Genomic DNA, 26,642 nt, shown 5'->3' with positions numbered 1-26,642 from the left:
AAATACACTGAACCCACAGACATTGCCAACATCCTGGCAGACAGGTTCAGTGCAAACTCCCCCACACCCCAAATGAGCAAATGACTATCCCAACAGAGTGTAGCCTCCCTGACATCACAGATGCACAGGTGAGAGCTGCCCTCTCCAAAGCAAAAAACACAGCATCAGTGGGACTGGACGGTGTCCCGGGCTGCGTTTTACATGAGCTCCAAGAAGAACTGAACCCTCATATAAATCACTGTTCAGTCTCAGCCTTACAACAGGATATGTACCCAAAGAATGTCGTACAGCAACAGTGGTCCCACTCCATAAAGGTGGTGCCACAATGGACCCCGGAAACTATCGCCCTATAAGCCTAACTACCCTGGTTTGCAAAGCTATGGAGCGTATCATCATGGAACTCATAAACAAAGACATTGGGAACCTCCAAACACTGGATCCTACCCAATTCGGCTTTGTTAAGGGCAGATCTTGCCTCTTGAACCTGGTCAATTTCTTTGAAACAGTCACCAAGGCCATAGACGAAGGGAAGGTAGTCCACACAGCCTACCTTGACCTTGCAAAAGCCTTCGACACAATACCCCACTCGGGCATCATAAATAAGCTCACCAGCTTAAATATCAACCCCTATGTCACAAGATGGGTTGCAAACTGGCTTAGGGATAGAACCCACATGGTCAGAATTGCAGGTGCCATGTCAGACTCTAAACCAGTTACAAGTGGCGTCCCACAAGGCTCAGTCCTGGGACCTCTCTTGTTCGGTATATATTTTTTTGAGGTACAGGCTAACACAGGAGGACTATGGCTGACAAAGTTTGCAGATGACTGCAAACTGGGGGCCATAATCGACTCACTGGCTGACACAAGCATCCTCCAAAAAGGTCTCACAGAGACAGATAACTGGTGCCAGAGCCATGGCCTAAAGCTAAATGCCAAAAAGTGCATAGTCATCCCCTTTGGGAAAAACAAAATTACCACATAGGTGGTAATCCATTAAGTACAGAAGAAGTAATTAGGGATTTGGGGGCCCAAGTAGACTGCAATCTCTCCTTTGACAATCATTGCCAAAGTGGTTAGAAAGACATTCTATATAGCCCACCTTATCACAAAGGGGTTCACATCTAGATCAAGAGAGGTCATTGTGCCCCACTACTCATCACTCATCAGGCCCATAATTGAATACAATGCCCCATTTGGGATGTACCTTACCCAACACCTGCTACAACTAGAAAGACCCCAAAAGTACCTCACCAAGAGGATCAAGGGACTCAAACAGATGCCCTACGCCGTTAGGCTAAAGAAACTCCAGCTCTACTCAGTTGCTTATTGCCTACTCAGAGGCAATCTGTGCCTGACGTATAAAGCCATGTCCAACCCAGAATTAATGGACATGTTCCACCTCAAGAAATCCAAATCCATCAGAACTACACGCTCCAGTGACTTAAACCTCAGCACAGAAATAAATAGAACATGCTGGAGGGACAGATTCATATCCCAGAGGCTCCCCTCACTCTGGAACAAAATCCCAATCCATGTCAGACAGAGCCCCTCAATGACCCTCTTCAAGAAGAATCTTGACGTTTGGATGGGAGATCGTAAATTTACCCCTGGGATCTCTTCTGTGTCACTGCTAGACAGAGGCACGGTAAACTAACCTTAAATGGGCTATCTTCTGTGACCTACTATACAGAGGCACAGTCAACTAATCTAAGAAGGGTGGTGAAAGCCAAACACATTCTGGCTAGGCTTGTAAATGCCCTAGGGCAGATAGCCTTGTATCAACCTATGAACCTATGAACCTATAAACATCCTTATGGTATATTCTCAGAAAGCTTTTAAGTAATAGCAATCATAAGATTGTGACTGCTTAAAAGATAGGCAGAGTATAAAATTGTAGCAAGGTGCCATTATGCATAGCTGCTCCCTACAGTGGATCAGAGTTGGCAGATGCAAATGTTAGTGCATGACAGTAACACACAGCTATTATGTATATAACTGCAATGTATAAAAGTTTGATCCTGAGAAGCTTTGCATGACTGTAGCTCTAACAAGTAATCTGCTTAATGCACAGTTCGATATGTTCATTCTTAGAAAGCATTTAAAGAGCCACAATCACATGATTGTGAATGTTTAAATTAAAAACAGTGTGGGAAACTATATTAAGAAAGTGTTATGCATAGTTGCTTGCTACCATATATGAAAGCCAGCAGAAATAACAGTTAGCATGTGGCAGTAATAGCAGCAAATAGCTATTATATATTTATAGCTGCTAGGCAAAATGCCTCAACATTTGCTTCTAAAAGGACAGTGTTACAAAAATTTTTGTAACAAGTCATTATCTTCATGCTACAAAGTTGCCTGCATACATTCTTTTTCCTGGTGCAATGAAAGATGTAACTAGGGGTACAAATACTTTGGTGATCTTCAGGTTGTTTCATCCAGAATAATATTTTCATCACAATGTCTTTCTCACTTTTATTGAAACACACTGATCAAAACTTAATGTCCATAATAAATTCAAGGCATTTTTGGAGTACTTTCAATGTTCTCTTAATAAATGTGTAGTCTTAATATGTATCATGAAATACTTTCTTCATCTTTAGTTGCAGTAACTGCAGATCTCAGTGAGAATTATTAGTGTATATTACTTCAGTGCCTCATCTGTTGTTTTTATATTATGAAAAATAGACCTGATAGCTATGTTCTAAAAAGCGATCCTTGTGAACTCTGTTGACATCTTGGTATGTCTAGATGTGCAAACTGCTTAGGTTTATAGGTTAGTACTAAGCTAGCTGCCCTTGCGAGCCCTTTTAAGTTTAGCCAATTACGCCTTGTGAGGCTCAAATCCTGTACCTTGTGTTTATAAGGCAAACACCTTAACCATTAGGCCACCCTCCCAACCTGCTATTCTTTTTAGCCAATTGTTTACCTTTTGGATTATAAAATGATATCCTTATCACATGTTTTTTGTAAGATATGTGTGCAGCATTTTTTTGTCAATTCCTTGTCCAGTTTTGATGTTGTTTCTTCAAAAAATACTATTAAATTAAAGAGGTAGAAACTTCCCTTGACAAAACAATGGGCCATATTAATGAAATCTCTCTACATCATGCTAAGTGAAAGCAGGGATGAGCAGGGTGTGTGCATTTTAGGAAATATGTTAAAACAACAAAGCCAGCCAGAAAACAAGGCATAGCTGAGTTATATGCTAATGACTGTGTAATGAGCTTTGCTGTCTGCTAATGAAGTAAAAATATGGAGGACCAATTCAGAAATGTATAAATGATGAACAACAATTCTGAGTGCACATTAATAATGAATATGGTCACATTCAAGCAGAGGAAAAATCAAAAATATAGAGTTTTTGCAGCAGTTGTAAGCCTGTACCTATAAGAGGCTTTCATAGCAGCCACTGTTGCTGATGGTGTGCAATGTAACCCCAGAGGAGCAGGATCTTCTGACAACACTAAACTGTCTTGCCCTCCATAACAGCAACATGATGAACCACTAGTGAGTGGACAGAGACATCATTGTACATATAACAGACTTGTATAAAAGGTGGAGGTGTTATCAAGGCTGGTAAAGCAGCATGATGCACTAGGGTTTCCTCATGTCCAAATAAGCATCAGAAAGGTTCCCAACTATATATCATCTAATTATATAACTCCCTCTATAACAAAAGAAAGTCACAATGCCCTTCTACAGGAATTAGAATTATTTTTCTAGGTGCTTTAAAATATCCAACTATAGTCTGGAAAAATGTGCACCACCACTAGTGCAGCAGGAGAGGGATTCCTTGCCTTTATCAATGCAAGTGCCCTCGAACAATTAGTCAGAGTGCCTATTAGGAGGAATAATATCTTGGAACATATCCTTACTAATATTTGAACATCTTGCACCAGCCCTTGCATATCTTCATGACTTGTTAGGTCTAACCATAAAGCAGTTTCCTTCAAAATAAAATAAAACTACAAATCCTTTCCACATAGGGTACCTTTAGAAATTTCTTTAAGACAAACTTCCCACTCCTAAGTGATACATTGGCAAGTTTCAAATTCCCACCAAACCCAGTTACTCCACTGAATAAACATAAATGCACACCCTCACACTATACCAGCATGTAAATTGCTACAAAGATGCTGCTGTACCCTGTAGCAGCAAGTGCAATGTCACCAAACCAATGGATGAAGGCAAAATGATAAACACCACATAATGTGACCTGGCTACAGATTTTGGCACAATTCCCCACTAAGGCATAGTAGAAAAGCTAAATAAACTGGGAATAAACCCTATGTCACCCACTGGTATCCCACCTGATTCACGGATAGGATGCAGATAATCAAAATACGGGAAGTTACCTACACAAAGAGACCAGTCACAAGAGGAATCCCCCAGGGTTCTGTGCTGGGACCTGTCCTATTTCTGAAGTAAAAGCCAATACCAAAGGAGTCTGACTGACTAAGTTTGCAGATGACTGTAAGCTAGGAGCAGTCATTGGATCCCCAAATAACTTAGCCATCGTGCAGGAAGGTTTGTCTCAAATAACTAACTCGTGTCAAAATCATGGACTGAAACTAAATGCCAAAAAATGCATTATTGTATTGTTTAGGAAGTCATCCACCCCAGAGAACTACCATATTGACAATACGAACCTTAAGAGTTAACTCAGTTATTTAGAATTTGGGAACTTATGTGCACAGTGACCTATCTCCACATGGATAGTAAGCCTGGTCAATAGAAGGGGCAGTCTCTGGGGCACATATCTGTTTTTCCAGCATGTTTTCTTTCAGTCACCAACAAAATTTAGGTCCATAGACCTTGTATTTCTGGTACTGTTTGACTTCCAAATATGCTGGAGATTCATAAGTGTGGGTTTGGAAGATGTCTTGTAAGCCAGGCATAGATCCTATTGATAGATCCACAATCTATAGGAGACTGAAGGGTCTATATTGAAATACTGAAAATCCTCTTGTGTGAATAAGTAAACGTCGACATATAAACAGCGATACGCAAAGACAACGAACGTACAAAATCGAGAAATACAAAACGTCAAATCCTCATAGTTGGCCAACTCCACCTCCCGCTACATACTGCCTACCCAAACAAAATAAAAAAAACACACTATACCCATACCTACATTTCACCTACATAACCCATATTCTAATAAAACCTACATGACACACAAATACATCTAACTATAAAAAAACAACACCCAAAAAGTTAAAAAAAATTACCGTATATACTCCGCTACTCAACTACATTACTATATATACACTAAATTTAACCCTATTTCTAACCCTAACATCTAAGTTAAACATACCACTACATATGCACTTACCTTAACCTGCACCCTAACCCTAAGGTCAGTAACTATTGCACACTTATCTTAGGAAGCTAAGGAAATCACCTACTGCCGTGGACAACTATGGCAGTTCAATCTTCAGATCTTCATGGTTCTGGACGTTCGCTCTTCTGTCGCTTCACTGTATACGTGTCGATGTTTAAGTATTCGCACAAGAGCATTTTTGGTAATTCAATATAGATCCGAGACTGAGTAGAGGCTAAAGGATTTAAGGTGTTCTGCATAAGGCAGGTTTGTTATGCTTTTGTATTCTTTTTGTAAGAAACCTCTGAGGTTGCTCTAGTTGCTGCATATGCCTGGTCAGGCACATACCGATTGGAGCATTGTATGACTGGTCTGAAAAGGGCAGAATACAGTGAGATAATGATCTATTTGGACCCAGATGCTGTGCCATTATTCAGCAGCTGTGCAACATCAAAGGATTTTCTTACCACTGTAACCACATGGTGGTTGGAGATAAGGCTACTATTTACATGCATTCACAGATCCCTGACCACTGGGTCAACTCTTAGGGGTGTATTATCAACATGGTAATTAACTGGGATGGTTGACTTCTCATCGGGTACAATTATGCATTTCTTAGCATTGAGATTAAGACCATGGCTTTGGCACCATTTTTTAGTCAGGGATAGACCTTCTTGAAGTATGCCTGTGTCTACAGTGGAGTCAATTATAACTTCCAGCCTGCAATCATCTGCAAACTTAGTCAGCCATAAACCTTCAGCATTTGTTTCCATTCCTGAGAAGTAGATGCCAAAAAGAAGCAGGCCCTGTACACAGCCCTGGGGAACTTCACTAGTGAGTGGCTTCTTGATGGAGGTAGCCTCATTTATTTTGACCTCCTGGGTCCTATCAGTGAGCCAGGTGGTTATCCAGAAGATGATAAAAGGGTTGATCCATAAATTTGTGTTCTTGTTTATAATGCCTGAGTGGGGTACTGTATCAAAAGCCTTGACCAGGTCAAGGCAAGCTGCATGCACAGTCTTGTCTTCATCCAGTGCTTTGGTGACCCTCTCAAAAAAGTCCAACAGATTTAATAGGCATGACCTTCATTTAACAAAGCTAGACTGTGATGGGTTCAAAGTGTGCAGGTTACCTATGTCCTCATTTATCATGTACTTGATGATACTTCCCATGGCCTTACATATGAGGCTGGTAAGACATTTGGGCTTGTAATTACCTGGATCAGTGGTTGGACCTCCACTGTGCAGGGGAATGACTAGCCATCCCCATGCCTTGGGCACAAAACTTGCCTGTAGGTTCCAGTTGAAAATCGATTCAAGTGATCCAGATAACTCATGTTTCATGCTATTTAAGCATTCTGTGATGTTATCGGGGCCCATAAATGCAGTGTTTTTGGCCTTGGAAAGTGCATTGATGACCTCTTCCCTAGTAAAGTTTGGGGGGATTGTACAATGCATTATTCCTTTTGGATTATTTGGTGAATGGGGAGTGGGGGGTTGAAATTTGAATGGAAACTGTCAGCCAAAAGATTGGCAATGGCATCTGGTTTAGTGTGGGTGATGACATTTACAATAAGTGCTGCACATTGTTGTGTATTTCCCCAGATGTTACAGAAATAGCTGTAGAAAGCTTTGTGATTGTTCATTGTCTGAGAAGTTATTTTTTTCTTCAAGTTTAGCCTTTGACATATTCATTAGCCTGCTTAGCTGCCTGTTTAGATTGGTCAGGGGGCTTTTAGTATGTATGACTTTTTTCCTCCTAGGTTTGTCCAAGATTTTTTTTTCTTTTGTTGTATAACCAATTGACATTGTGATTCCACCAGGGTGGTTTGTCTTTTGAGGTTGTCTTATTCTTAATGCAAGTGGACACAGCTTGCTCTGTACAGCTATCAATATGGCTGTAGAAAAATTTTGTAAAAAGCTCAGCATATGCTATGGTGTTGACAGGGTTTGTGGGTGCTTGGAAATTAGCCAAGGTGTCACTTAGTAGAGAGAAGTTAGCCTTGGATTAGTTCCTTAAGGTTTTTAGTTTTGTTGGCTCCCTGGATTTAATTTTTATTTCACGCAATACTGCCATATGGTCAGATGTGATGAGTAAAGACATTACACTGGGTGAGGAATATTGTCCCCTATGTTTGTGAGTACAAGACCAAGAATATGTGTACACCTGGCAGGAGAATGGACCAACTGTTCCAGGATGTTGGTATTAACAAAGTTTAGGAATGGCTGGGTCTGTGCATTTTAAATGGTGTAGGTTTCCCAACCTAAAGACAGGTAGTTGAGATCCCCCATGAATATCATACCAGGTTGAATGGTGAGGGACTCTAATACATTGAGACAGGTAGTATGGGTTTCCTGGGACATGGAGGGGGACCTATAGGTTGCAAGGATATGGATATGAGACCCCGTTTATGGTGAGTTACACATGTATGAGCTCCAGTGGGTCATACACTTTAACTAGTCTGGATGTGAGATTGGTTTTGATATAGACTGAGACTCCTCCACCTTTAGTTCCCTTCTGTGCAGCAGCTGGTCTAAGTGTGTGAAAGGCATTATAACTTTGCATTGATTGGGTGATGTCCATGACCTTTAAACATGTCTCAGTTACTACACAGACGTCTGCACTCTCCTTGGAGAGGAAGACCTGCAGGAGTATATATTCTTGTTTATATTTCTAGCATTAAGCAGTACCACCTTCAGATATTCCTTCATAGGTGCAGTTAAAATGGGAAGTTTATCTATTTGGCATTGCTTAAAAAAGGAACTATGGGGTGGAAAATGTATTTGCCAATATCCAAAAGCTTAGAGGGGATAAGTGCAGACCATCCCTGGCAAAGCAGCATGATCTGTCAACCATGTTCTCCCAGACTATCAAATATTGTACCCCCTTGGACTGACACCAGAATCTAAGCCAATTGTTAAAATCAATCATTTTCTGTTGGTAACATGGCATCATCCTTGGAGGTGCTAGTATTCTGCTCAGTGCTAGGTTCATACCTGACTGAGACACATTATCAGCATATTTTATCATATCTCACTTCATATAGTCAAGGGAGGTACATCTCAGGTCATTAACACCCACATGGACTATAACAGAGTCATACTGATACTTGTGTTTGAATGACCTGAATGTTTCTGTGACTTATGGATCCCAGTCCCAGAAATGCAACTAACCATGACTTTTTCCTTTCTCGGTCTGGTAAGTAGGGCATCAGTGTGCCTCTCTATAGAATGACCAATGACCAGGAAATTTGATTGCATGCTGGTTTGCCTTCAAGATTTGCAATCCCATGCAAGGCAAGTAGTACTCATCCCAGAGAGGTTCCAGCGACCAACTCTGAACACAGTAGGGGTATCTCAGGCATCTGCCTCGAGTTATACTTCACCATCTCTTCAATGCTATGCTCCAGGATGTAGGGCAACATATGTGGTTCACTCCCATGTACTTCAGTGGAGAGAGCAAAGATCATGCAGGACTTTTATGCTATAGCCCATTTCCCTGAGGTACTGGGGACCATAGGCTGAATCCACATAAACATAAAGACACCACCTGGTGAAATGGAAAGGAGGTACATGAGCAGCAAAGGATATTGCTCTTTCAACTGCCCAGTGGTCTGTAATGCACAGGGTATTACCTACAATATATGTGCAGGCCACTGGCAGTTTCCATGACACACACATATATTACACACGTGTGACCTTTACCGACAGTTTGTGAGGAGTGACTTCCCATGGGGATATCTGGTGGGTGTTGCTGGATATACCCTCAAACCTTAACGCATGACCCCAGTGAGAAATCCACATAACCCAACAGAGCAAGGTTACAACCATGTGATATCACAAACTAGAAACATCGCAGAGCATGTGTTTAGAATGCTGAAATCATGGTTCCCACTGCTGGGCTGCGTCTGATGGAGTCTTGCAGTATGATCCCACTACACGTACAAAAAATTCTAACTATTTTGACATTCCACATAATATAATTGTGAGGAAGCAGATAGAACAAGGTAGGACTATAGTCACTGACAACTGAGACTGGCAAGGAATCATTAGAGGAGCACGCAGCAAGGGATGACCATACTAGCAGTAGGCAGGCACAATATACCACAGCCCTAGCTTAAAGGCAACAGAATGCAAATAGATCTACATCTACTACTTATCTATGCAATAGCTAAGTAGATAGAGACAGTAAAAATTATGCATATAAATATACCACATTGTGCATACCCAAGTATAAACTGATCACTAAATGCATCAAACATAGACAGCCCAAGTCAAACTGTGCAAAGGACAAGGCAATCGCATCATCAGTTGCACAGATGGAGAAGAGAACTTTACTGGATAACTATACAATAGCTAACCAGATGAAGACAAGTTAAAATGATGCATATGAAACATAAACTGTGCTTACCCATGGGCAGCCCAAAGTCATGATATTCAAAGGAAAAGACACATTTATCATACTCTGCAAAATGTGGGGAAGGAGGAACAGTGCATGTCTTTTACAGGAAAGTAGTGATTGCTGAGAACTAACCAAATGAGGAAGTTTATTTATTGGAGGTGTAAAGAGTATTTTTTGGGGGGTTACTGTTTTGAAGGGGCTGGCTCACTGTTTTTGTGGAATGTGTTACAGACTGTGGTTGTGGTTTGTGTGCATGTGCATGTGTGTGTGTGTGTGTGCGTGTGTGCGTGCGTGTGTGTGTGTGTGTGTGTGTGTGTGTGTGTGTGTGTGTGTGTGTGCTGGTGTGTGTATGTGCTTGTCTATAGTGACACATCCTCTGCACATGGAGCAGCACTGCACCATGGCCTGTAGGAGATGTCCAAAGCATGAATGGCAGAAGGTTCATCTTCCTATGCTTGCTCACACCCACAAGAACTGGCCGTTTGGCATTGCACTGGATAGATGTTGCTGTGCTACATGAAGGTTACTGATGTTTGCTAAAGGAGGTGTCAGCATGACCATGATCATTACCATGGAGATGGCATCTCCTGGTTGTAGACACATCCACAACTGATGTAGTAGTGGAATTGTAAACTCTGTGGAAGCAGGATCTCACCCTTCCATTTCCAGGTCTGCTAACATGCACAAATGCACCAGTTGACTAACCTTGAGGATAGCCCCTTGCCCCAACATATAACCCAGAACAAGCACTGCATGGTCCAATATGTCATTCTTTTTGTCCAGTGAATCACAGGCACAGTTCATACAAACTTGTATGTCAGCATACACTACCTTGATGATCATAACATTCTATGCCAAGGCTGCTGGAACTTGCCTGGTCTTCCACAGGGGACTTGCACATATGTTAGGTGGCAACTATTGACATACTCAACACTTAACTCCTGTGAGCACCAATACTGACCACCTGTAATGGCAGATAATGACATGTCTGTACTTAGGGTCACCACACTACCATGATGTCCTCTGTCTCCTTCAAACTGTCCACTCTCAGATCATAGAGTGTCATCGGTATGAGCAGGGAATGACATTCATTGTGAAGTGGATGTGTAAGTCAGACTTCCAGTGTCTACCATTCAGTCTGCAGCCCAGGACTGTGCCTGCTCTTCCCAATCATCATCATCGTCACCACCACTAGTTAAGCATCCTCCAAGATCAGATTGTGGAAGTGTGGATAGATCCATTTTACTGGTGTCAGGCAATGATTCACCTATGAATACATCAAAACAAATCATATCCAGTGTAGGTATGCCCAAGCACCACAACTACACATACAAGTGGTACCTTTATAACTATAAATAAATATACTGACATATAACAGTGGTCCAACCTAGTTCAGATGGTTGTTGCACCTCAATGCCAGATGTACCTATATGCAATAGGTAAGACAGGTATTATAAATTGTAATGTAAGTAGCAGCTAGAAAATGAGGCACATGGTAAAGGTGGAACTGCTTATCTGGGGCATCACTCATAGAAATCCTCTAGGCCCCATCCATCTCTGCCCCAACATCCAGCACTGCACTGTGGAACTCTGTGGAAGCGATACTGACTTTGAGAGAGGCTTAGAACTCTTCTGTCCTTGTAATGGGTGGTACAATAAATGGCCCACCACATGTAGCCCTCCATTTTTTTACCACAGGCTCTGCTCTGTTCTTGGCAGCATGGATCATATCACTCACTCTCTGGCAGTCTATGTCACAGTTCTGGCCCTGGCCACACACGACATTGACATTGTTCATATCATCCAGACAGATATGGTCGTGGAAGGGCATTTTGTTGTTTTGCAATGTGATGCCATGTACTGAGGACCTGTAGTACCCTGTCATTCTCAGTATCACTGAACTGAGGCTTTCAGCTGGAAAGGACTGTAGCCACCTGTTTCTTAGGCATATGTCTGTTGTTACGGAAAACACTGAAATTAACATCCATGGTTCTACATGCATGCTATATATCATAAGATTTTGAAACTGATATTAAAAGGATGTCCTTTGTGGTTTACTAGGGCCTGTCACCAACATACTTGTAAGCACAATCAATAACATAATCTTAGTCATTACCATTTGTCCTAATATCCCTCCATAAAAGAATAACAGGTGCTTGAGTGCAACTAAACAAGCACACAACCTCACAAGAATAATGGCGCAGTGGTGCAGCAGTTAACATTGTCACCTCACAGCAAGAGGTTCTCCGGTTCGATATTCAGCTGTGGTGCCTTCTGTGCTGAGTTTGCATGTTCTCCCTGTGTTTGCGTGGGTTTCCTCCGGGTGTTCCAGTTTCCTCCCACATTCTAAAGACATGCGACTGGAGCATTTCTCCCCGGGCCTCTGCTGAAAAAAGGCTCTGTGTAGCCTAGTCGGACTATCCCGGTCAACAAATGTTAAATAAATAAATTAAATAAATAAATAAAATAAATAGCTGTTAGTTGCTGTAGTAAAGATCGTGCATAGAAATATGTAGAATTTACACAGCATTATACTTGCACGCAGCCACCTATGTTCATAAAACCTAGTTTCACCATGCAGGGATGCTACTGCTGTCAATACACATGGGCCAGTACACCCCTGCAGACAACCTTTACTGATGCAGCTATGTTGAGAGAAAAAACTGAAACAGTCATTGTAGCTTTACAATACACAGCACACATATATGTTAACAATGTACAAAGATGCAGGTATAACCAGTAACACATACCTTAATGTTGGCAGACTATTGTACTGCAGCAACAATCTTTTTCAGGATTCTGTTGTACATGGCAGAAAAGCAGTCTTCAGCAGCACAAGAATGATCCCTGAGTCATGTTGCCTTACATCATGTAGACTCCCTCTGCATCCAGGTGGTGAATGCTAATTAGGCCTCATCTCATTATTCTTTTTCAGTTGCTCAAGTTGCATGACAAGCAAACCAGGTAAATATTGTGTTGAGTTCTACAAAATGCCGTGCATATGCCTGAGCACCTGTGTTGAGCTCAGTGCACATAAAGGAAGCCCAGATAGGCTTATACCTTCCAAGTATATCTCATTAATGTATCATAAATTAACTTTTAAAGATTTATGTTCCTCACACTTACAGATTTGAAGGGTCTGTCACACATTCAAGTGTTATAAACTAATAGCCATGGTAAATAGTACTTAATACTATTAGCATTGCAAAATACTATTGTAGAGAACTATATTGCCACATTGTAGCCAGTCTGTGAGATTTCTACCTGTAGATGTTGGTAGAGTCCCAGTAGAGTATTCCAAATATTGTCCATTTGTCCAACAATTATGTGAGGTGGATGTTCCAGTCTATACATGAAAGATTGATAGCAATGATCATGCCATCTCTGACCATATAAAGATGGAGTCACTTTTGAGCATATATTCTCAATAGCAAACAGATAGATGGAGGTCTGCCATGTCTGAGACCCCCAAACAGTTGAACATTGGAATTTTAATATTATACTGACTATATGTTACTTCACTTTTAAATCTCTGTCTTATTCTCCAATTTTCCCTCTTCAGTCTGGTAAAAAGTAGATAGATACAACATATACATGTCCAAAAGGGGCTTATAAACTAACATTCCTGTTTCTGTACTACTACATTACATGACGGTTGGCATATGGCAATGTCGCTAGTTATGGATGACTGAAGAGAAATGATAGTTATCATCTGATGGTAAAAATGAAAAATATTGCTATGCATGCATAAATAATTTACAATGAGTCAGTGTTTTTAAGCAATTCTGACATAAATAAAAGTAAAATAAACTGATTTTGTACACAATAACTTTTTCACTTTATGCTGCAGTCATCTGGAGCTTATCAGTTAAAAGATCATAGTTTATTTTCCAGTAATGTGTACCTTGTATCTGCTTTGATCATCTAGATATTGCACCCGATCACATTCTTCATCAGAACACATTTATCATATCACACACATTCAAAGAGTGTTATTAAAATAAAATATTCTTTCCACGTTAAACCTTGTGCAACAGCTGAGAGAAACCAGATTCACAATACATAGGTAGGAAATGATAAATGGCAGGTTTTATCTTCTGGCAAAAAGAAAATTCCTTCTCTTGCACTAGTGTTTGGATGATGATCACATGACAAGTGACAAAAACAGTGAGGATATAACCATAAATTGACAATATTAGTTTAACTGTGACATCTTCCTTAGGTCATTGTACTTCTGATGTGATGTTTAACTTATCTGTAAGCTATTTGGAGAGTTGTGACCCTTGATTACTGGAGTCTGTTTAATATTGCTTATTTTACAGTGTTCCACAAGTCTGCAACTTTCCCTTCAAATGTGTGCTTTCTGATGGCTGTTGTGTAACTTTCTCTGTGGCATCAGTAGTCAGAGTTCTGGTCAAGAAAATGAGAGGTAGGCAGGTATGTTTTCATATCCAATAAGGCATATGTTGTTTTCTCCTATCAAATCTACCATTACCTTGAAATGTGTTTATCTGTCATCTTTTCCATAAGTGCTTCCCTGGCATGTGTTGTTACAACACTGGTGTTGAGCATATCAGTTATAGAGGCTGCAGTTCAGTCCTATTTATGTGTGACTCTCCTTTCATGGTATCATGTGCTTAAATCCCCTTAAGCAAAACCAGCCCTGAAATAAGTGTGTGCTTTATGTGGAGGAGATTGGCAACCTCTAACAATATATTTCTGGATTTTTCTGCCACGGTTTAACTTGGAAGTTGTGAGATATGTGCTCCTATCACAACTCTAACCTGCTCATTCCATATTTGCTCACCTTGTGTTATACACTCTGTTTGTTTCAACCTTTCATTTAATTCTTTACTATACTCCCATTTCCAAACTATTCTAGGATCAAAATAAATAGACACACCACACTCATGGAATGAATGAGCATATCATTCAATCATATCTTTGTGCTCACACATTATGGTACAACTGAATGGGAACAACATTAACGTACAGCAGCAATATTGGAGAATCGGGACTCCACGTCCAGTGGCAAAAAATGAAGGAAAATCCAGTTTGCTTTCCATTTGAAGCAAAGCTCATCTACTGACAATAGTTGAACATCTTTAGTGGATCAGCATACTTAAGCAATGATTTTTAGTGTTTCATTTCAATTGTTTTGGAGGTTTCAAATAATCTGTGTGTTACATGAATTTTCATAATTTTTTCCACTTATATATAAGCCTTGCATTTGCACAAGTCTTGGTTCATTTACGTAGAACACCTCATTGTCTGGCAACAATGCCAGAGACTTTGAGAAATTCTGCAAAGCCATTCTTGGCAAGAAAAATGAAATTAAGAATTATTTTGCACTTGTATTGCTTCTTTCATTACATTGTGAAATATTTCTGTGTTGTTTATTGTTTTCCTGCACTTGTGCAGAGTTTTAAGTTATATTTTTTTATCTGCTGCAAGGGCTGCTGTTCTGCATTTAAATACACTGTAGCTACTTATTTTCAATGCTTTCATGCATCTGCTTAATCTGCTTAATGTGTGCTTACCTATTTGGCCTTAGGACATAGCTAGTGTCAAACTTACAGCTGCTCTTGTTCATGTGTATATGCAACAGGCTCAAGTCTATGTTCTTCGTGCAGCAGTGGTTAGCTGTGCCCTGTATATATGCAATCACCAGAAGTTGCATCTACCTCAGAAATTTAAAACAGTCCTACGCTACTCATGGAGCAACTAGTTTGCTCACTGAGCAGCATTGTCACATTTAGTTAGGACTATTTAGCTCTAGATTGCATTATTGCAGCACCCTAGACTATTGCTGATCATAGAACATCTGCTTTGGGCACTGGGCATCAACATAGGATAGGTCAGCTGTAAATTACACCAAGTAAGCATTCTTCCCTCACCCGGTTACAAACACCCTCCACTCTATTCCCTTGTAAAGCACACATTAGGACTGCAACCGTGGATAGGCAGTTTCCTGCTATCTCTGCATCTAGCTTGGTGGATATGGGCATCATGAGGCAATATAGGAATTGCCTTGTGTACATTGCCTACCACTTAACTGTGGAACAGACAAATACAGTATGTGATAGATGCAGTTTCAGCGTCACTGGGGTTTAGATTCTCACATGCAGATGCATAAAACAGCAAATACGTTGCCAGTGACACACACACACACACACACACACACACACACACACACACACACACACACACACACACACACACACACACACACACAAGCTCGCATGCACGCACGTGCACACCACCCACTGCACTTACAAAGGACCAGTCACATAGACTCAAATATGTAGAGGTGTTCACATGTAACTTATCCAAACCTCAAAGGCCTCTCAGACCCAGTCATCAGAAACTGCATTCACACAAACAAGATGACTCCCACCACAACACATAAAACAGCATCTCATTGTATCTCAAATACCATGTCTGTAAGGCATGACACCACACAACACAATATTTTGGTCATGTCCCACTCACAAGGCTGGATAAGCAGAAGGTCACAGTTAATTGCTTGTCAGGGACCGGGATCCACCAGATCATGCAAGCACTCAATTCACTACACCCAAGTACTAGTATGACTCAGTCATAGTTGATATGGGCATAAATGACCTGAGATGTGCCTCCCTAAACTACATGAAGAGAGACAAGATTGAGCTCTTAGAATATCTGTCACAGAGAAGTACAAGCCTAGTATTAAGCAGAATTCTTCCATCGCCAAGGATGATACCACAGTAGCAACAGAAAGTGACTGACTTTAATAATAAAATGCTTAGCTACTGGTGTCATTCCAAAAGGGTCCAATACTTTTCAGCCTGGGAGAACATGATTGACAGGCTACCCTGCTTTTCCAGGGATGGTCTTCACCTGTCACCATTAGGCTTTTGGATATCGGTCAGTACATTATCCACCCCTTCAGTGTCTTTACTATTAATTGCCAAACAGGCAAACCTTCCAACATAGCAAAATCTACTCATGATAAGGTAAAGGTATCACTGCTCAGTATTAGGAGTCTCAACAAGAAACTGCAGTTCCTGGAAGCACTGCTCACATTAGAAAATGTTGACATCTATGCAGTTACTGAAATATGGTTCAAAGCCAGCACTTCAGCAGTGCATGGCAATAATGCCTTTTATGCATTTTGATCACCTACTGCACAGGAAAGAGCAAAAGGAGGAGGTGTGTTTATCTACATAAGGGATAGGCACACCATAAGACTGGTTGAACAGTACAACATGCTTGAGCTGCTCTGTGTCCAACTAACCATGTGAAAAATCCATTTCCATATTTTTGCTACCAACAGGTCCCCCTCCATGAACCAGGAAACTCATGCATCATATCTGAAGTTACTTGAATCACTTACCATTCAGCCCAATACCCTTCTTATGGGTGATTTTAACTAACCCTGCATTAAATAGGAAGCATGCATAACCACTAACATGCAGGGACAAAGATTTCGAGACTTTGTCAATGCAAATCCCCTGGAGCAGCTAGTCTGCATTTCAACTAGGGGTGCAAATATCCTAGACCTGGTACTCACAAATATGGGAGAGCACTGCAAACCCAAAGGTGTGATGCCCTCACTGGTTAGATCAGATCACAAAGCAGTCTCCCTTGAAATAAATGTAAAACTAGACCCCCACCTAACCTCAAAACCTTTAAGTACTTTTCTAAGGCAAAATACCTCCTATTAAGTGATGGCTTGGGTAGTTTCCTAGCTCCTCCATACTCAGAAAACACAGAAACCTATCTGGAGGTGTACACAAAAGCCCCGCACAGCCATATAAATAACTGCACAGAAACAGCATTAAAAGACCTAAATAAGGCTAGATCAAACCACAAAGCCAAGCCACCCTGTTGGATCCCTGTGATTAGTAGGTTGTACAACAAAAGAAAGAAAACCTTGTCCAGACATAACAGAGGGTGTGCACAACAGAGTAAATCATCCCTCATTAGTGTAAACAAGCAAATTAGGGAGCTAGTCAAGTCATCAAAAGCAAATTTTGTGGCAAACATAACCTCTCAAGCAAAGGAAAACCATAAGATATGTTTCAGTTATCCACAATCTTAAGTGTAACACCCAAAACTGTGTGGAATTATTTGTAGACACCAACACCCATACTCAGCCAAAAGATACAGTAAATCTGGTGGTTCATAAATTCAGCTCAAATGTCACCTCCCCAACACCTCCGATTGCCCCGTACGAAATACTGTCCACCATTCCTCCACCAGTTATAACCAAAGAACAGGTTGCCACTGCACTCTCTAAAGCTAAAAACATGTCTTTGATCATTCGGATGGCATATCTGAATGCCTCTTAAATAGCTTGAAACAGAACCTATCAGGCCACTGAGATCTCTGTTTAACCATAGCCTCCAAAACTGGCTTTTTCCCAGTGGAGTTATGACATACTGCTGGCATCTGCATCCATATCCTACAGAATTTGTTATGTTTTTATCACAAATTCATATAATTACTTGCTTTTGCAGGCTGCATGAGCAGAAGAAAAGGATATGCATTCAATTGTTTATACTATTTGTGCATTCCAAGCACATACAAATCAGGCAATACAGAAAATACCGATACTTTTGCACCATAACAATCACTATAAAAAAACACTACCTCCACAGCAGCAGACATATATAGCTTGTTTACCAAATATATTTGACTGTACTAAAACAGATCTGAATTTAAATTTTGTAATCTTATTTTGTATTGCGTCTAAGATGCAACGAAAAATAATTTATTTTAGATCTTCAATGTAGAGTTTCTTTTAAATGCCAACCAACAGTAGTTCAGTATCAGTAAGCCTGTTTGCAATGTGTCTTGCTGATATAGTTAGTCATCATAGCAGCTTGAATACAAAACAGTTTTTGAAATGGATCATTTTCTGAAACAGCCGTGTGACTTTTTCTTTCAGTCTTGTATGTTATGTAAGATACAATGAAAAACCTATTTTGGAGTTTTAAGGTAAGTTGTCTTTAACTGCCTCGTGCTGCCACTGAATACTAGTTAGGTGGCAGCTGACCTGCTTTTATTTGACTTGGAGTGGTGTAACAAGCTAACAAATGTATCATGTCTTCTCAGTTTGATTACCAACAAGCCCCATTTTTTTTTAGAAAGAATGCACTTTTATGCAGAATATTTCTGATATGAAGCATTTTCAGATATTGTAGGGATATTTTGATTTCAGTTTTGTAAAAAAAGAAGTCTGCAAGTGGCACCTAACATTTATAGTGTTGCAAATTCATATGTAAGATGCAATAATATAATAAAACTTGACTGTGCGCTGCTTGTCTCTGTAATTTAAATATCTTATCTATGAGTATGCATAGAATGTGTTAAGTAGGTGTCCATGATATTGACCAGATGTCCCTGATTTTCAAGAAAAGGTGTTCCCGATTCTCTCCTCTGCAGGTTAAGAAGTATGATTCCTATCCATGCATCATCTTTGTTATTAATGGCATCCCAGAATGATTTCAACTTACCTGAGTCCAACAGCATGTAGAGCACATCAGTCTCTGTCCACTCTCACTAAAGAAATGTGCTTGATAAATCCAGGTATTAAAAGATTATCCTCGTTGAGGGCAGAAAATGTTTTTTTAAACACCTTTATTGAATCGCGGTGGTGCAGCGGTAGCATTGTTGCCTCACAGCAAGCAGTTGTCCCATTCGATTCTTAGCTGGAGTGCCGGGAGTGCCTTTTGTGTGGAGCCTGCATGTCCTCCCCACGGTTGGGTGGGCATTCATAGGACATGCATAAATAGGCATGCCTTCGTTGAAGGTTGAACGTCGAGCTGGCACCTCGGCGTTCATCAAAATCTACTGCCAATCATTAGCGGACCAGAGTTCGCTGTGGCGACTCCTAACCGGGAAAAGCCGAAAGACAACAACATTGAATTATCACTTGTGACATAGGTAAATTTAATCAAACTGTATTAACAAGTTCCCATTTACAAACATTATACTTCACATATATTGCTATATATCTTATAACCTAAGAAACATTACATACATTATTTAATTCCTGCCTTTTTTTAAACAAGAAACATCTTTATTAAACCATCACTTATGAAGCAGGTAATCATACACAATCCACATTGACACAATCCTAGTTGCAAGCATTTTACATCACAAGCCATATTGAAACCCTCCCAGATGCAAGCATTGTACATCACTTATAATCTACCAAATCATTTCAGTCAAAAAATATATAGTTCATTTAAGTCCTGCCTTCTTTTAAACCACATTCTTCCTCTGTATGTATTGTACCAACAATTCCCATTTTTCCTATGTAATTTGATCCTAACCTTTTCTAAAGATCTCAGTTCCAGTTGTCTTATCTCTGTTACTATATTCACTACTTCTAGTATAGTTGATTTATTTTTTTATTTTTTGTTTTTTATTTTAACATTTGTTGACCTGGAAAGTCTGACTAGGACAGAGCCTATTTTCAGTTGGAGGCCCAGGGAGAAACGCTCCCGATACATGTCTTTAGAACCTTTAAAAGGTTTAGATTTTGATTTCCAATTTCTAGTAATTTCTTTTTTGGCAGCTACCATTATTAGACACAGCAAGGCATTATCATGTCTAGGCAATTCTGATTCTGCATCATAGCTCAGAAAAATCATTTCCCACATCACACCAATCTGCCAACTCAGCATCTCTGACAGTGCATCCTGCTGCATGTGGCAGTTAAAATCAACTCAGAAAATATATTCCCAATTATCTCTTTCTTCTCTGTCGTACCTCCAACATTTGCTGTCTGAGTGAGGAAAAATTCACTGGATTCTACTTGAGGTATAAAAATATCTATGTAAACATTTCCAAGTAGAAATCCTAAAGCTTCTAGAGTTTGTTGCATATTTGGGAGACATACATATATCCTCCCATTGTCTCTGTGAATTGCTTATCCAATCTGTCTTCCCAATCCTTTATAGCCTTCTCTGATTGATTCTTCTAGTTATCATGCAATATTGTATATGGTCTATTAATTATGCCTTTTTTAATGACAGCTTCTGTCCTAGATTCTACTAAAAACTCTACCAGTAGTGCTGGTCTTTCATTTAGGACCCCCCCCCCATTTCTTTCTTTTTGCCTATACTCTGATATCAGTTCTAGATATCGAAGGCAATCTCTAACCTGCAGTCCAAATAAATTATTTGTGTCTTCCCATGCAATTATCCTTCCCTCTCTAGTTATTTGCTCCCAATACCATGGTTCCTTTGCTACTTTTCTGCAATACATTCCAGCCTCCTCTTGCCTATTGTCTATATCCCTAAGTGCAGTCATCCCTATCAGTAGAATCTCCTTTCTCCAGTCCCATGTTGGCTTAGTTTTTAGAGTACTTTCTGCTACTTTATAGATATAATATTCTGAATGATTATTGTTATTCTCCTTAAAGGTCTGGATCCAAAATCCCATTCTCTCCTTGTTTTTTGAGTTCCCACCTGTTTCATCATCACCCCTTTCCACTTTGAATTACAGTTGTCTGCTTGTGCTGTTTTTAACAGCCTTAACTTTGTAGCTCTAAAATACCCCTTCAAATTGGATAATCCCAATCCATCCTGTTCTACTGGAAGAATCAGTTTATTCCACTTGACTCTTGCTGTCTTACCTTCCCAGATAAAGTCCTTCAGCTCTTTATTAATTGCTATACACAACTTCTCCTTTTATTGATAAAAATATGCTTGACCCAAGGGCAGTAAATGTTATGTCCATCTAACCAATCTCAGTCTAAGGGTTAGGTTTCCCTGTCCCATATAATCACCTCCTATACTTGAAGGACATCTTCAGGATTATCTGCCATTTCCTGATTCAAGTATAACTTCATCTTGGCTTTAGTCTTATAAATGCCAGATTCTTTATAGCCAACAGCCTTATTATACAACTGCCTCTGCTAAACTCTGTCAAATGTATCCAGCATGCCCTAAAAGAATCAGCATATCAGAAATAACTGACTTATTAATTAACTGATTACAATAACCTGAAGGCTGGCAAAATAGCTTGTGCTAATACTGCTTTAATGGAAACTGATGATAAATCTGTTTTAAATTGCAAGAAAGTCTCTGAAGTTGTGGACCTGGATAAAGTGCACCCCAATGTGCTAATAGGGAACTTAATCAGAAGCAATAGTGCAGTTGTTTAATTATTCTTCATTCTTTTGTGGTACTGTTGATGATGAGGTATTATTCTGGTTTATTTAAAGTTGTAATTTTGTTTGTTCTGTAAATTCTCTGAAGGCTGTATAAAGTCAAAGTGCTGGGATATTATGTTTTGAATAATGTACATTTTATCCAGTCATTGTTGTGTATTTAATCATTTATTTATACTAGTTAATTATGCACATTTATTGTTGTATATTTAATAATTAATTTATTTATATAAGTTGTGTACATTAAAAGGGGCTATTAAGAAAGAAGCACAGCACACATGCACTGTGGTAAATAGTGAGAGGAGGATAACATGCTGTGGTCCAACGTGGATTAAACATGAATAGGTGCTAGTATAGTGTGACCATACCAGGGCTAGTCTTCATAATGACAGTCACTGTACAAACTATTTAACCACACTATATCGGTTTAGTGCTGTGTCCTACATACCTTGTTATGTAGTTTGCAATGAACCACAAATATCTTACTCCAGATTTCTGAAGCATGCGTGATATCAGATGTATCTAGGTTGCAGAAGTGAGCTTTCAACAGACTGAAACCACATTTGGCAACATTATGTGTCTGACAGTGCAGTATTGTATACTATCTCTATTGTGGTCTGTGGGTTGTGGATGGGGGCCATTAGACACAGTTTCAAGGCATATCCATAATCAACTGCAACACATAATAGCAAAAAACATCTTTTTTTTTTTGAAAACAACTTTATTGAATTTTCAATAAAAGAACCAAATACAAAAGATGTTCAAGTATATTCAATAGAAAAGTTAAACAATTTATAACTAACAAAGGAACATAACTATTTATAATGACGCTCAGATGTATATCAGATTTTAATAAATATGTTTTTCACAGTTAATATTTTTCTAGCAAATCAAATAACGTTTTCCACAAACTTATTTTGTTTATGTTTTTATTTGTTCTTGACTTGATAGTCGATAGCTCTAGATTGCAGACTTTGCAGTGAGAAGTATTTTAAATTCTCGAAATGATGGAGGAGAATCAGATTTCCAGTTGATTGTTATTATTTTCCTTGCTACAGACAGTACTGTCCATATTATTGTATATTTAATTTTATTAACACTTTGATGCATTGGAGTGTTAAATAATATTAAAGACTTGGTTAACATAAAGTTATCTGTAAACAAGCCTTGTAAGAAACAATTTATATCTTCCCAATATTTTGTTAATAGTATGCAATCATAGAACATATGTGACCAGTCAGCTTTCAATATCTTTTTACATCTCTAACACATGTTTATGTTCTTGTTGAATTTGTTAATGATATGTAGTATAATGAAGGATCTATGCATAAATTTCTAAGTATAAATTCTCCACCTTAAAGAAGATGTAGTTTTATAAGCTGATTCTAAAATATTAAGTTTATCTAGATTGTTGGGAAGATGAGAATTAATTGTTTTAAAGTAGTCCCAATATTTTCGAGGGTGTTGATTTGTTTCATCTCTTAATATTTTACAAATATGTGATAATGTAATATTAGCAATATTTGCATTTTGAGTGCTTGTAATTAGAAATTATATTATTTTTGGTATAGATTGCATTAAATCTCGGGGCATTAAGTCTAAAGCATTTGATAAATGTTGTCTACATTCTTGTAAATGTAACCAATATATGTTTTCTATTTTAAATTCATTTTTCAGGTCCTCTAAAGACTTAATTTTGTCATTTCTCATTAGTTGAGACCAATACATTAAACATTTCTCTTTGAAAATTAACATTTTTGTGAGATCTGTTGAGAGTATAAGGCCTTGAGTGAAGGATATTGGATAAAGAAGAAAGAACCAAACTTTATAATTTGTAAACTTAAAGATATAATTTCTAAATGTTTTAAAAAGAGTTAGCATATAGTTTGATTTATATGATTTAATTGATTGTCTTATAAAAAATCTTTTATCATCTATAGGATAGAGTTCTTTATTATTAATGTTTTTTTCATTATTTAGCGAGATAATAGAATCCCAACATAATAAAGTTAAGTTTAATTTCCATTTAGAAGAATAGTTGTTGTTAATTAATAGGGAAATAGTTTTAATAATAGAGGACATTGTATATAATTCCAGATTTGGAAAAATTATACCTCCTTTTGTCCAATCATACATGTGATAATTTAAAGCCATTCTAGGCTTATTAGGATGGCAAAAGAATTTAATCATTAATGTATTGAATTTTTTTTATTATAATTTTGGAAGGAAATAAAGACAACAATTGAATTATGTAAAGTATTTTAGGGAGGATAATCATTTTGATGATTGACAGTCTTACTTCCATAGTAAATAATAGTCTATTCCATTTATTTATTAAAGCTTCTATTCTAGTTAGACAGTTACTCTAGTTTACCTGAGCAATATTTTTGATATTATTTGTAATTACTATTCCTAAATATGTTATTTGATTGTTCTGAGGGATATATTTTTTTGTATTTCTGAGGAATTGTAATGCCTTCTATATTACCAAGAAGCATCTTGGTTTTATTATTGTTAAAAGTTAGACCTGCTATTTTTTGAAACTTCATAATATTGTCAAATACTGCTGGGATAGATTTATTATTTTCTTCCAAAGTTATTAAAATGTGATCAGCAAATAATTGTAGTTTAAAAGAAGTAGTAGAATTCAACTTGAAACCTTCAATTCTTTTATCATCCCTTATTAAGTTGGCCCATGGTTCCATAACAAGTGTAAATAATAGTGGTGACAAGGGACATCCTTGTCTAGTTCCCTTTATAATAGGTATTTTCTCAGAAATGGTAGTACCAATTTTAATATAAGCTTGACTATCTTTATATAAATTGAATATAAGATTTGTAAAATTATTAGAGAAATTTACCTCTTCTAAGAGTATGAATAGGTAATCCCAATTAACTGAATCAAAGGCACAGTTTATATCTAAGCTTATTAGGGTTAAGTTTCTATTTAATGTTTTTTGCAGCATCTATCAAAGTAATTGTTCTTTTAATGTTATCCTAAGTATTTCTGTTAACTATAAAACCAGTTTGGTCTTCAGGGATGGTAAAAAAGTCTTAATCCTTTCTGCATATATGGACATGCATTTTGTAGTCAGCATTTAATAAAGAGATTGGTCTATAAGAAGAACATTTGGTGGGATCTTTATTTGTTTTAATTATCGGAGTAATACAAGTATATTTCCATGATGGGGGAATAATTGTGGTATTTTGGGATAAATTAAAAACTTTGTGTAATAAGTTTAGTGCCGATTTTGGAAGAATCTAATATATTTCTGGTATAATACCATAATTTCCGGGTGCTTTGTTTGATTTAAGTTTTATTTGATTTTGTACATCTTTAAAAGATATTGGTTTATTTATATTAATAGATTGTTCATGTGATAATCTATTTTAATGCATTTAGACATGAAAGACTTAACATAGTCTTTAGGGTTTACCTTTTGTGATTTCTGATTAATTTTATAAAAAAAAATCTTTGAATTCAGATAAGATATTTTGTAGTTCTGAAACTAGTTTTCGCTTTTTCGGAGAATAAATCTCTTTGATATGATTGAATTTTTAAGTCTTTTGGTTTTGTTTGCTAAGATATTTAGAGATCTAGGATTAGTTGAAAAGTTTATAAATTTCAATTTCTCTATGTTAATCATTGTTTTGTGATTTAAAATCTCCAAATATTTATTATTTAGTTTATTTATTTCTTTTTCTTTATTTTTTCCTACGTTATTTCTCTCAGTGTTAAGTTTTAACTTGTCCAGTTTGCGTTGTATGTCTAATAAATCTTTATCCCATGATTTTCTTTTATTATTATGCCATGTAAGTGCTCTTCCATATAAGTATGCTTTTAAAGCATTCCATATATATATATTTCTGAAGTTTCTCCAGTATTATTTGGAGTAATAAAGTCTTGTATCTCTAATAATAAAAATTCCTTAAATTCTTTCATTTTTGTTATGTAAGCTGGTATCCTTCTGATTGTAATATTGTGTATTTTCTTAGTTAATAGTTCAAAGGTAATCGAGTTGTGATCAGATATGGGACATGAGATGACTTTTACTTTTACAAGATCATCTGATAACTCATTTGAGATCAAAACTCTGTCAATTCTTTAATTTGTTTTCTATAAGACTAATGGGTATATGGGAGTGAGTCTGGTGCTGCAAAAGTTTATGTCCTTTAATAAAAATCAATCTGCAAAGTCTTTTAATAATTTTGCAGAGGTGGAAATTTTCCTTGTAACTGTAGTGTTAGTATCTGTATCATTCAAAATACAACTAAAATCACCTGCAATTACGATGCTGCCTTTAGCTAAGCTTACGATCTTGTTTAAATGCTGCTTTACTGTATTTGATCCTATACCTGGTATCCAATATATGTTTATTAGAGTATATATTTTCTTATATAATTCTATTGTGACTGAACAAAACATCCCTTTATTGTCTTTGTATACTTCCAATATTTTAGGTACAGGAAGGGAATTACTCCATAAAATAGCTACCCCTCTTTTTTTCATTATGTTCTGAGCTAGCTAGAATTGAAAAATGTTTGGAGATTAAATTATCAATATCTGAAGATACCAAGTGTGTTTCTTGTAAAAAGACCAGGTATGATTTATGTGTTTTAAGGTATTTGTTTAAACCTCTTCTTTTGCAGGGATTATTTAGACCATTTATATTAATTTAAATGCCTTTTAAAAGAAACATTTATATTAATGTTTGTTGTGTACATAGTTATTCAGTAATTTGTCATCTT

The sequence above is a fragment of the Protopterus annectens genome, chromosome 6.part0, assembly GCF_019279795.1.
Source record: "Protopterus annectens isolate FY-2018-M chromosome 6.part0, PAN1.0, whole genome shotgun sequence".
Classification (NCBI taxonomy): domain Eukaryota; kingdom Metazoa; phylum Chordata; order Ceratodontiformes; family Protopteridae; genus Protopterus; species Protopterus annectens.
Note: the sequence above shows the minus strand (reverse complement) of the source record.